The following is a 13,448-nucleotide window of genomic DNA, read 5'->3' as shown; positions in this document are numbered from 1 at the left end:
GATCGGCTTCAGTTAGCAGCAGTAGCGGAGGAATCGCTCGATCGGGTTCAGTTAATAGCCATCGATCGATCGCTCGGGTTCAGTAACGCGTAGCCTGCAGTGCAATCGCTCGGGTTCAGTTAGAGCCCAACGCCTTGCTTGTGTTCAGTTAGAGCCAAGCCTTGCACACACGCACATACGTGTACGAGAGAAACACGCATCGCTCGGCCCCCGACCTCCCATCGTAACCGGCAACTCCCCGAAATTTTCCTACCCCTCGCTTCTACCATGGTTATTTCTGTCATGGACGACCCAAAGAATGTCATGCAGCTACGTCTCCGGCCTACACAGGATGAAAAGCCCATTTTCTCTCATGATTTTTTGTCATAGAAGTAGGAGCCCACCACATCTATGATGATACCGGGTTCTGTCACAATTATCATCATAGAAGTGTCATATTTATGACAAAAAAACATTTCGTTCGGCCCAAAATGTCACGGATGTGTCTTTTTTTTTGTAGTGACATCTCCTGAGCAAATTAATGTTGAACCTATTATTGCTATGGTTAAAGATCTCTTGGATGAGGATTTAGATGGGCATGTTATTTCTTTCTGTGGTGAGACTGCCAATATTGCTAGACCTGATACTAAGACACGTAGACCTGTCGTAGGCATGCCTGTTATTTCTGTTAAAATAGGAGATCATTGTTATCATGGCTTATGTGATATGGGTGCTAGTGCTAGTGCAATACCTTATACTTTATATCAAGAAATTATGCATGACATTGCAGCCATTGAATTAGAAGACATTGATGTTACTATTAAGCTTGCTAATAGGGATACCATTAAACCCTTTGGGATTGTTAGAGATGTTGAAGTTTTGTGTGGGAAGGTTAAATACAATTGCTGATTTCCTTGTTCTTGGTTCCCCACAAGATGATTTTTGTCCCATTATTTTTGGTAGACCCTTCTTGAATACAGCTAGTGCTAAGATTAATTGTGAAAAGAATATTGTCACTGTTGGCATAGATGGTATGTCTCATGAGTTTAATTTCGCTAAGTTTAGTAGACAACCTCGTGATAGGGAACCACCTAGTAAGGATGAAATTATTGGTCTTGCTTCCATTGCTGTTCCTCCAACTGATCCGTTAGAACAATATTTGCTAGACCATGAAAATGATATGTTTATGAAGGAAAGGGAAGAAATAGATGAAGTGTTCCTAAAACAGGAACCTATGCTGAAACATAACCTTCCCGTTGAAATTCTTGGGGATCCCCCTCCACCCAATGGTGATCCCGTGTTTGAACTCAAAACATTACCTGATAATCTTAAGTATGCTTATCTTGATGAAAAAGAAATATATCCTGTTATTATTAGTGCTAACCTTTCAGAGAAAGAAGAAGAAAGATTATTGAAAACTCTGAAGAAGCACTGAGATGCTATTGGATATACTCTGGATGATCTTAAGGGCGTTAGTCCCACGTTATGTCAACACAAAATTACATTGGAGGAAGATGCCAAACCAGTTAGAGATCCTCAAAGACGATTAAATCCCAAGATGAAGGAAGTGGTAAGAAAGGAGATACTAAAGCTCCTTGAGGCAGGTATTATTTATCCCGTTGCTGATAGTGAATGGGTAAGCCCTGTCCATTGTGTTCCCAAAAAGGGAGGTATTACTGTCGTTCCTAATGATAAAGATGAATTGATCCCGCAAAGAATTATTACAGGTTATAGGATGGTAATTCATTTCCGTAAGTTAAATAAAGCTACTAAGAAAGATCATTACCCTTTACCTTTTATTGATCAAATGCTAGAAAGACTATCCAAACACACACATTTCTGCTTTCTAGATGGTTATTCTGGTTTCTCTCAGATACATGTGTCAGCGAAGGATCAATCTAAAACTACTTTTACTTGCCCTTTTGGTACTTTTGCTTATAGACGTATGCCTTTTGGTTTATGCAATGCACCTACTACCTTTCAAATATGCATGATGGCTATATTCTCTGATTTTTGTGACAAGATTTGTCAGGTATTCATGGATGACTTTTCCATTTATGGATCCTCTTTTGGTGATTGTTTGAGCAACCTTGATCGAGTTTTGCAGAGATGCGAAGACACTAGTCTCGTCTTGAATTGGGAAAAGTGTCACTTTATGGTTAATGAAGGCATTTTCTTGGGGCACAAGATCTCTGAGAGAGGGATTGAAGTTGATAAAGTCAAAGTTGATGCTATTGAAAGAATGCCATGTCCCAAGGACATAAAAGGTATAAGAAGTTTCCTTGGTCATGCCGGTTTTTATAGGAGGTTCATTAAGGACTTTTCTAAAATCTCTAGGCCTCTCACTAATTTATTGCAAAAAGATATTCCTTTTGTCTTTGATGATGATTGTGTAGAAGCATTTGAAGTACTTAAGAAAGCTTTGATCACTGCACCTATTGTTCAGCCACCTGATTGGAATTTACCTTTTGAAATTATGTGCGATGCTAGTGATTATGCTGTAGGTATTCTTCTAGGGCAAAGAGTCGATACGAAATTGAATGTTATCCAGTATGCCAGTAAGACTCTTGATACTGCCCAGAGAAATTATGCTACTACTGAAAAAGAGTTCTTAGCAGTTGTGTTTGCATGTGATAAGTTTAGACCTTATATTGTTGATTCCAAAGTTACTATTCACACTAATCATGCTGCTATTAAATATCTTATGGAAAAGAAAGATGCTAAGCCTAGACTCATTAGATGGGTTCTCTTGCTCCAAGAATTTGACTTGCATATTATTGATAGAAAGGGAGCTGAGAACCACGTTGCAGATAACTTGTCTAGGTTAGAGAATGTTCTTGACGACCCACTGCCTATTAATGATAGCTTTCCTGATGAACAATTAGCAGTCGTCAATGCTTCTCATACTTCTCCTTGGTATGCTGATTATGCTAATTACATTGTTGCTAAATATATACCACCTAGTTTCACATACCAGCAAAAGAAAAAGTTCTTTTATGATTTAAGACATTACTTCTGGGATGATCCACACCTATATAAAGAAGGAGTAGATGGTGTTATTAGACGTTGTGTGCCTGAGCATGAACAGGAACAGATTCTACGTAAGTGTCACTCTGAATCTTATGGAGGACACCATGCTGGAGATAGAACTGCACACAAGGTACTACAATCTGGTTTTTACTGGCCTACTCTCTTCAAAGATGCTCGTAAGTTTGTCTTATCTTGTGATGAATATCAAAGAATAGGTAACATTAGTAGACGTCAAGAAATGCCTATGAATTATTATCTTGTTACTGAACCGTTTGATGTTTGGGGCTTTGATTATATGGGACCTTTTCCTGCCTCTAATGGTTATACACATATTTTAGTTGCTGTTGATTACGTTACTAAGTGGGTAGAAGCTATTCCAACTAGTAGAGCTGATCATAACACTTCTATTAAAATGCTTAAAGAAGTTATTTTTCTGAGGTTTGGAGTCCCTAGATACCTTATGACTGATGGTGGTTCACATTTTACTCATGGTGCTTTCCGTAAGATGCTTGCTAAGTATGATGTCAATCACAGAATCGCATCTCCTTATCATCCGCAGTCTAGTGGTCAAGTAGAGTTGAGCAATAGAGAGCTCAAATTAATTTTGCAAAAGACTGTGAATAGATCTAGAAAGAATTGGTCCAAAAAACTTGATGATGCATTATGGGCCTATAGAACTACATACAAAAATCCTATGGGTATGTCTCCATATAAGATGGTTTATGGAAAAGCATGTCATTTACCTCTTGAACTTGAACATAAGGCATATTGGGCTATTGAAGAGCTCAATTATGACTTCAAACTTGCTGGTGAGAAGAGGTTGTTTGATATCAGCTCACTTGATGAATGGAGAACCCAGGCATATGAGAATGCCAAGCTATTCAAAGAAAAAGTCAAACGCTGGCATGATAAGAGGATACAAAAGCGTGAGTTTAATGTAGGAGATTATGTGTTATTATTCAACTCTCATTTAAGATTTTTTGCAGGAAAACTTCTCTCAAAATGGGAAGGTCCTTACGTTATCGAGGAGGTTTATCATTCTGGTGCTATAAAAATCAACAACTTCGAAGGCACAAATCCGAGGGTGGTAAACGGTCAAAGAATTAAACATTATATTTCAGGTAATCCTATCAATGTTGAAACTAATATTATTGAAACCGTAACCCCTGAGGAATACATAAGGGACACCTTTTAGAACGTTCCAGACTACAAAAAGGAATAGGTATGTGGTACGGTAAGTAAACCGACTCCAAAACAACTCCAATGGCAATTTTTATCAGTTTTGGAATATTTAAGAATTTTAGGAAGAAATAAGTAGTCCAAAAGGGACACGAGGCACCCATGAGAGTAGAGGCCCCCCCCCTGTAGGGCGCGCCCCCTGTCTCGTGGGCACCTCGTGTGCCTCTGGACTTTGTTTTCTTGCACATTACGTATTTCGGTCGGTAAAATTTCATTATATATACTCCCAAAGGTTTTGACCACCATATCACGCAAATATCCTCTGTTTTCGTTTCGAGCTGTTCCTGTAGCAGATTTGGAGCAAGATGTCGTCCCAAGATTCGGAGGGAGAGAGCTATATGGCTGACTATATCGCAAACCCAAAAGTATATGGGGATGTGAACATTATGGCTCGACCACGGAGGAATAAGAAGATTATGATCCAAAGGGGAAGGAGGAGACAAGCTCCGATGAAGAGGACGATCCACTACCTCAACCTGGCGATATGCATGTGGAGTTTAAGAAGTCAAGCCTCCCTAAGGTTCAATCTATCCCACCATGTTTTTTGTAGGACAGAAAGGCGGCATTATGCAAAAAGATAATGAAACTCCTACTCGAGAATGAGGATCTGAGGGAGGAAAATTTTAGCCTCACACGCAAGCTAGAGAAGAAAAATGCAACAACTCCTACATCATCAACAACTCCACCATCACCACCTCCGAGGACATAAACACATGGGTATGGGCACTCCCCTTGGCAACTGCCAAGCTTGGGGGAGGTACCCCGGTATCGTATCACCATCACACTCTTATCTTTTCCGCTTTATTTAGTTCGATCCTTTTAGTAGTATCTTGATCTAGTAGTTTGAAGTTTTGATATCAAGTAGTTTTGAGTTCTGCATCATGACCTCTTTTTGTATTCGAGTCCATGAGCTATCTATAATAAAGATTAGTGTTGATTCAAGGGCTTTGCTATGTTGCTATGATCTTGAGAAAGTAGAAAGAATAAAAGAGTTCATATTGATCTTATGGATAGTGATGACTTCACACATAGAAAGTATGAGGCATAAAAATTGTTGAGAGTTGATAAACTTAGCCTTGGTCATTGTTGCAATTAATAGGAAGTGATAAGGAAAGAGGATTTCACATATAAATATATTATCTTGGACACCTTTAATAATTGGGAGCACTCATTAAGTATGACATGCTAAAAGAGTTGATGTTGGGCAAGGAAGACAACGTAATGGTTTATGTTTTCCGACATCTCAGTTAAAGTATATTGTCATTGACCTTCCAAACATGTTGATCTTCCCTTTCCCCCTCATGCTAGCCAAATTCCTTGCACCAAGTAGAGATAGTACTTGTGCTTCCAAATATCCTTAAACCCAGTTTTGCCATGAGAGTCCACCATACCTACCTATGGATTGAGTAAGATCCTTCAAGTAAGTTGTCATCGGTGCAAGCAATAAAAATTGCTCTATAAATATGTATGACTTATTAGTGCAGAGAAAATAAGCTTTGTACGAACTTGTTGTGGAAGTAATAAAAGCGACGGACTGCATAATAAAGGTCCACATACAAGGGGCAATATAAAGTGACGTTCTATTGCATTAGGATTTTGTGCATCAATCCTAAACGCGCATGACAACCTCTGCTTCCCTCTGCGAAGGGCCTATCTTTTACTTTATGTTTTTACTTTATGCTTGATTAAAGGTGATCCTCACCTTTCCCTTTTTCATTTTATCCTTTGGCAAGCTCCTTGTGTTTGAAAGATCATGATATATATATATATATATATATATCCAATTGGATGTAAGTTATCATGGGCTATTATAGTTGACATCACCTAAAGGTGAATACGTTGGGAGGAAACACAATAAGCCCCTATCTTTCTCAGTGTCCAGCTGAAACTCCATAACCACAAGTATTGCGTGAGTGTTAGCAATTATAGAAGACTACATGATAGTTGAGTATGTGAACTTGCTGAAAAGCTCTATTGTTGACTCTTTTTGATGTTATGATAAATTGCAATTGCTTCAGTGACTGAGATTATAGTTTGTTAGTTCCCAATGAAGTTTTTGAACCATACATGACATTGTCAATTGCATGTTACTTAAGCATAAAAAATCATATGATGAAATCTCTATATGTTGTTGTTATAAGAATGATCATGATGCCCTCATGTCTGTATTTTATTTTTATCGACACCTCTATCTCTAAACATGTCGACATATTTTTCGATTTCGGCTTCCGCTTGAGGACAAGCGAGGTCTAAGCTTGGGGGAGTTGATACGTCCATTTTGCATCATGCTTTTATATCAATATTTATTGCATTATGGGCTGTTATTACACATTATATCTCAATACTTACGGCTATTCTCTCTTATTTTACAAGGTTTACCATGAAGAGGGGGAATGCCGGGAGCTGGAATTCTGGCTGGAAAAGGAGCAAACGTCGGAAACCTATTCTGCACATCTCCAAAACTCCTGAAACTCCATGAAACCACTTTTTGGAATTAATAAGAATTTCTGAGCGAAAGAAATACACCAGGGGGCCCACACCCTGTCCAGGAGACAGGAGGGCACCCCCCCCCCCATAGGGCGCGCCCCCTATCTCTTGGGGCCCCTGGTGGGCCTCCAGTGTCCATCTTCTGCTGTATCATCGCTTTTACCCTAGAAAAAATCATGGGCAAGCTTATGGGACGAAACTCCGCCGCCACAAGGCGGAACCTTGGCAGAATCAAACTAGGGCTCCGGCGGAGCTATTCTGCCGGGGATACTTCCCTCCGGGAGGGGGAAATCATCACCAACGTCATCACCAACGATCCTCTCATCGGGAGGGGGTCAATATCCATCAACATCTTCACCAGCACCATCTCCTCTCAAAACCCTAGTTCATCTCTTGTATCCAATCTTGTATCAAAACCACAAATTGGTACATGTGGGTTGCTAGTAGTGTTGATTACTCCTTGTAGTTGATGCTATTTGGTTTACTTGGTGGAAGATCATATGTTTAGATCCTTTATGCATATTATTACTCCTCTGGTTATGAACATGAATATGCTTTGTGAGTAGTTACGTTTGTTCCTGAGGACATGGGTGAAGTCTTGCTATTAGTAGTCATGTGAATTTGGTATTTGTTTGATATTTTGATGAGATGTATGTTGTCTTTTATTCTAGTGGTGTTATGTGAACGTCGACTACATGACACTTCACCATTATTTGGGCCTAGAGGAAGGCATGGGGAAGTAATAAGTAGATGATGGGTTGCTAGAGTGACAGAAGCTTAAACCCTAGTTTATGCGTTGCTTCGTTAGGGGCTGATATGGATCCATATGTTTAATGTTGTGGCTAGGTTTACCTTAAAACTTCTTTTGTAGTTGTGGACGCTTGCAATAGGGGTTAATCATAAGTGGGATGCTTGTCCAAGTTAGGGCAGTACCCAAGTACCGGTCCGCCCACATATCAAATTATCAAAGTACCGAACGCGAATCATATGAACGTGATGAAAACTAGCTTGGCGATAATCCCAATGTGTCCTCGGGAGATCCTTTCTAACTATTAGAAATTGTCCAGGCTTATCCTTTGCTACATAAAGGATTGGGCCACCTTGCTGCACTTTACTTATTTTATTTACTTATTACTCGTTACTATTTATCTTATCACAAAACTATCTATCACCTACAATTTCAGTGCTTGCAGAGAAAACCTTACTGAAACCCGCTTATCATTTCCTTATGCTCCTCGTTGGGTTCGACACTCTTACTTATCGAAAGGACTACGATTGATCCCCTACACTTGTGGGTCATCAACCTACTAACCGGAGGCCCGGCCCGTATTACTGTTTTTTTGCCTATTTCAGTATTTTGAAGAAAAGGAATAACAAACGGAGTCCAAACGGAATGAAATCTTCGGGAGCGTGATTTTTGGAACGAACGTGATCCAGGGGACTTGGAGTGCAAGTCAAGAAGCAGCCGAGACGGCCATGAGAGGGTAGGGCGCCCCCCTGTCTCGTGGGCCCTCGGGCGGCCACCGACGTACTTCTTCCTCCTATATAAGCCTACGTACCCTGAAAACATCCAGGGAGCCAACGAAACACAATTTCCACCGCTGTAACCTTCTGTATCTGTGAGATCCTATCTTGGAGCCTTCGTCGGCGCTCCGTCAGAGGGGCAATCTACCATGGAGGGCTTCTACATCAACACCATAGCCCCTCCGATGAGTTGTGATTAGTTTAGCACAGACCTTTGGGTCCATAGTTATTAGCTAGATGGCTTCTTCTCTCTTTTTGGATCTCAATACAATGTTCTCCCCCTCTCTTGTGGAGATCTATTTGATGTAAACTCTTTTTGTAGTGTGTTTGTGGAGATCCGATGAATTGTGGGTTTATGATCAAGTTTATCTATGAGAAATATTTGAAGCTCCTCTGAATTCTTTTATGTATGATTGAGTTATCTTTTCAAGTCTCTTCGAATTATCAGTTTGGTTTGGCCTACTAGATTGATCTTTCTTGCCATGGGAGAAGTGCTTAGCTTTGGGTTCAATCTTGCGGTGTCCTTACCTAGTGACAGAAAGGGTTACAAGGCACGTATTGTATTGTTTCCATCAAGGGTAAAAAGATGGGGTTTATATCATATTGCATGAGTTTATCCCTCTACATTATGTCATCTTGCTTAATGTGTTACTCTGTTCTTATGAACTTAATACTCTAGATGCAGGCAGGAGTCGGTAGATGTGTGGAGTAATAGTAGTAGATGCAGGCAAGAGTAGGTCTACTTGTCACGGACGTGATGCCTATATACATGATCATGCCTAGATAATCTCATAATTATTCGCTTTTCTATCAATTGCTCGACAGTAATTTGTTCACCCACCGTAATACTTATGCTATCTTGAGAGAAGCCTCTAGTGAAACCTATGGCCCCCGAGTCTATATCTTATCATATTTGCTTCCAATCTACTTTTATTTGCATCTTTACTTTTTGCATCTATATTATAAAATACCAAAAATATATTTATCTTATCATACTATCTCTATTAGATCTCACTTTCGCAAGTGGCTGTGAAGGGATTGACAACCCCTTTATTGCGTTGGTTGCAAGTTCTTTGTTTGATTGTGTAGGTGCGTGGGACTTTTGAGGAGCCTCCTACTGGATTGATACCTTGGTTCTCAAAAACTGAGGGAAATACTTACGCTACTATTGCTGCATCACCCTTCTCTCTTCAAGGAAAACCAATGCAAGCTCAAGACGTAGCAATATGTCTCATGAGTTTAACTTTGCCAAGTTTCATAGATAACCCCATGATAAAGAATTGCCTAGTAAGGATGAAATTATTGGTCTTGCTTCTATTGTCGTGCCTCCTAATGATCCTTTAGAACAATATTTGCTAGACCATGAAAATGATATGTTTATGAATGAAAGAAGGGAAATAGATGAAGTATTCTTTAAACAGGGACCTATTCTGAAACACAACTTGCCTGTTGAAATCCTAGGGGATCCTTCTCCACCTAAGGGTGATCCCGTGTTTGAGCTTAAACCATTACCTGATACTCTTAAATATGCTTATATTGATGAAAAGAAGATATATCCTGTTATTATTAGTGCTAACCTTTCAGAGCAGGTGTCGGGGAAACTGATCCACGAGCACCTATGGGACCGGCGGACCGGGCCCCTTTCGGTTCGGCGGGGGGCGGAGGTCGCACGAAGAGCAGATCGAGGCGAAGCACACGAGCAGTTTACCCAGCTTCGGAGCTCTCCGGAGAGATAATACTCCTACTGCTGCTTGTCTGATTGTATTGTGTTCTCGCTCTAGAGAGCTAAGTGTTTTCTAGCTTCGAGATGATCTGAACCTCTCGAACTCGCTGAACCCCGAACCCCCTCTACGTTGCGCATGGGCCTCCTTTTATATGCACAAGGGGTCACCGACAGGTGGCAACGTAGAGAAGGGTAAGAACGTAAAAAGAGAGGTAGTTGGTACAGTTGCCTGCACAGTGCACCCTACCTAACCCTGACGGCAGGGGACAAGGGCCTTAAATGCCCGTCTGTGTCGCCCAAACAGTGCAGAAAAGGACCGTTAGGGGCGCCACCATTTGCCACGATGTCGATCTTGTCAGCGTCGCATGCCTCCGCGCACCGCTGGCTGCACAGCCCTCTGCCACGCGCGCCTGGAGAGGCCCCCAGGGCGACATGTTGGTGGATGCGCTGGAGCGTGGGCACAGAGTGGCCGCTTGCCGCGGCAAGCGCCTTGCCGCGGTCGTGGTCTTGTCGCGCCCGGAAGCTTGTCGCTCGTCTGGCCTTGTCGGGACGCGTGGTGCGTCGCGGCAAGTTCCTTGAGATGCCACGGTTGGCCTTCCCGACAAGCTCCTCTTGCCGGGGCCTTGTCTTCTTGACTTGAACACTTTGTTCTTGAACGGCTCCAAAGGAGCCACGGAGTATCTTGGCGGTCACCCGGCAAGCCCTTGCCGCGGGGCGCTGCAACTGCCCATGCACAAGTTCGGGGTACTAGGGTACCCCTATTCTAGTACACCGACAGGAGCCCCCGGGCCTGGGCCACACACGGTGCCGAGCGCTGTTGGGCCAGGCCCAAAACAGGGCACGGGCACGCGTGGCCCGGGTAACGCCGAATCTTGCTCTGTACCCACCGCGCCCTCCCCCAATGGCACGCGTTGAATGTGGCATCGTGGGAGAGATCGTGGGGGGTTCTTTATTCAGAAGGGCGAAACGTCCGCCCCCTCCCTCTTTATAAGCAGGGGAAACAGGGGCAGTTTCCCCACTTCGCCGTTGGTTGCTCCAAGTCCAGAAATCTCTGCCGCTCCCCCCTCCTCGAAGCAGAAAGAGAGCAGCGCTCCGCCCCCCATCGCCATCAGCACCACCAACGCCTTCGACCTCCTCCGCCACTTCCGCCATGGCTCCGAAAGCCGACAAGGGAAAGGGCATGAAGTCGGCCGAGGCGCAGCGGCTCGCGGCGCTGCGGAAGGAGCGGGCCATCTTCCCCCCTCAGCTCGGCGCCAAGGAGCTGAGGGAGTACTACTACCTTTTCTGGTTGACGGAGACGCGTGCGCACCCGCGCACGAGGGTACTCCCGGCCACCGCATCGGAGCTGGCTCCAACCGGGTACCCATTCTTCGCGCTTTTCTTCTACTGCGGGCTCTGCCCGCCCTTCTCGGAGTTCTTCTGTGATATCATGAACACGTACGGGCTCCGCCTCCTAGATTTCACCCCCAACGCCGTCCTCACAATGGCAGTTTTCGCACATCTGTGCGAAAACTTTGTCGGAGTCCTCCCCAATGTAGCCCTTTTCCGCCACTTCTTCATGCCTCGGGTCGAGAGAGGAGAGCCGCTTGCCGGAGGGATCGCCTGGATCTCGAGAGTCGGCAAGAAGGAAGCGTATCTGGAGGGTGAGCTTCGCAGCAAATGGGAGGAGTGGAGAGCGGAGTGGTGTTGGATTGTTGAGGAGAACCCGCAGCCGTTCACTGCCGTGCGCCAAGCCCCAATAGTACACGGCAACGATTGGAGCAACGTGGCCCCGGAAGATGACAGGCTGAAGATCGCCGTCACCAGAATCCTCTGCCTTAGGCTTGCCGGGCTCACTGTAGGCGCTGTCGGCGCAGATTTCCTTCGTTGCCGCATCGCCCCCCTGCAGGAGAGAGGGAGGCCCTCCTGGGAGTTCAAGAACTCGGCGGACATCATGAGGCTGCGCCCGGGCCTCAACTTCAATTTCACCGTCCTGGAGCTGGATGCAATGCTCCTGGAGCTGTTCAAACATGACCCTCAGCACCCGTTCCTGTTGCCGAGGAGCGTCATCCCGCTGTGCAACAATTCTTCACTTGACCGGATCCGCGCGATGATGCCATTGTGCGACTCTCACGGAATCGCCCCAACTTGGCAAGAGCCGGCGGATGACGTCGTGCGGGCGTTCTTCGACAGTCTGGAGGAAGTGCCGATCTGCACCGACGAGCAGAGGAGCCTCACCCGTGACACTACCGACGCGGAGCTGCAGCGCATCGCCACTAGGGCAGAAGAGCCTGCGGCAGCAGCTGCCGCGGGCGAGTTCGGGTTCACCGAGGCGGAGGCAGAGGCAGCAGAGGCGGCAAGCCTTGCCGAGCGCGAGGAGTTCGCTGGCGAAGAAGATCTTGCCGGCCCTAAAGCCGAGCCGAGCGAGCCCGGCGAGCAAGAGCCAGAGCCTTCAGACAGCTTGCCACAAGTGGAGCCCCCGACAGCACCAAAAAGGCGTCTCCGCAGGGCCGGGGACGCAGCGGGGCGCCAGACGGGTCAACAGCCGCCGAGCCGCGCGACACGCTCTACCGCGGCAAGCTCCGTTGCCGCGGGAGCGTCTCCCGCCGCTGCGGCAACCAGAGCGGGACCTTCCCGGTCCACCGACACCGCCCCCGCCAAGCGGGCAAGGGAGCCCACTTCTCCGCCTCACCGCACCGGAGGGGAGCCAGACTTCGATCTCTCCGTGCTCAGCTCCGATGATGAGGAAGAAGAGTAAGCTTTCTTGTTGTCCTCGTAGTTCTTCAATCTTGTCGCTTTTATTCTGTATCTGACTTTGCTTCGATCTGAATCCATTCCTTTTCAGGACGTTGGCCCAGAGAGCGGTGAAGAGGGCCAAGGCCTCGGTGATCGTCATCGAAGACGATCCCACCGTGTCAGCAGGGGGCGTGCCTGAGCCCACCTTGACGGACCTGGCAACCACTCCGCAAAGCAGCCCCCAGCGCAGCCCCCAGTGTAAGTTTACAATTTACTTCCCGCCGTCAGGTGCGCATGGTTGCTCTTTTCTCTTACTGATATCTTGATTGTTGGATTTGTGTAGGAGCGGAGCAGCCTCACCAGGAGGTCCCGGAAGCCGCCCCCGAAGCGCCATCTGCTTCGACTACGCCGCCAAGGGTGGAGTCCCCGGCAACGGAGCGCTCTCCGGCAAGGGAGAACTCTCCGACAAGGGCTGATTCTCCGGCAAGGGAAGACGCCAATGATCCTCCGGCGGCTGATACCGGGACCGCAGATCCCAGCACAGGTAATCCACTTGCCTACAAACCTGCCCTTGGATTTTTCTTCTTCTGACTTTGTTTTTGCATATTCACTTGACTTCCCTCCCTTCTTCGTTCTTCAGATCCACCCACCACTGAGCCGATGGAGATCGAAGCCGCTGAAGGAGAGGCCGGCGCTGATGAGCCCGCCGGCGAAGAGGCCGCCAAGGCTGCCGCCGCAGAAGCCGGCGACG

Source organism: Triticum aestivum, chromosome 7B (assembly GCF_018294505.1).
Source record: "Triticum aestivum cultivar Chinese Spring chromosome 7B, IWGSC CS RefSeq v2.1, whole genome shotgun sequence".
Lineage (NCBI taxonomy): Eukaryota > Viridiplantae > Streptophyta > Magnoliopsida > Poales > Poaceae > Triticum > Triticum aestivum.
The sequence above is the reverse complement of the archived record's forward strand: the minus strand, read 5'-3'. Positions refer to the sequence as shown.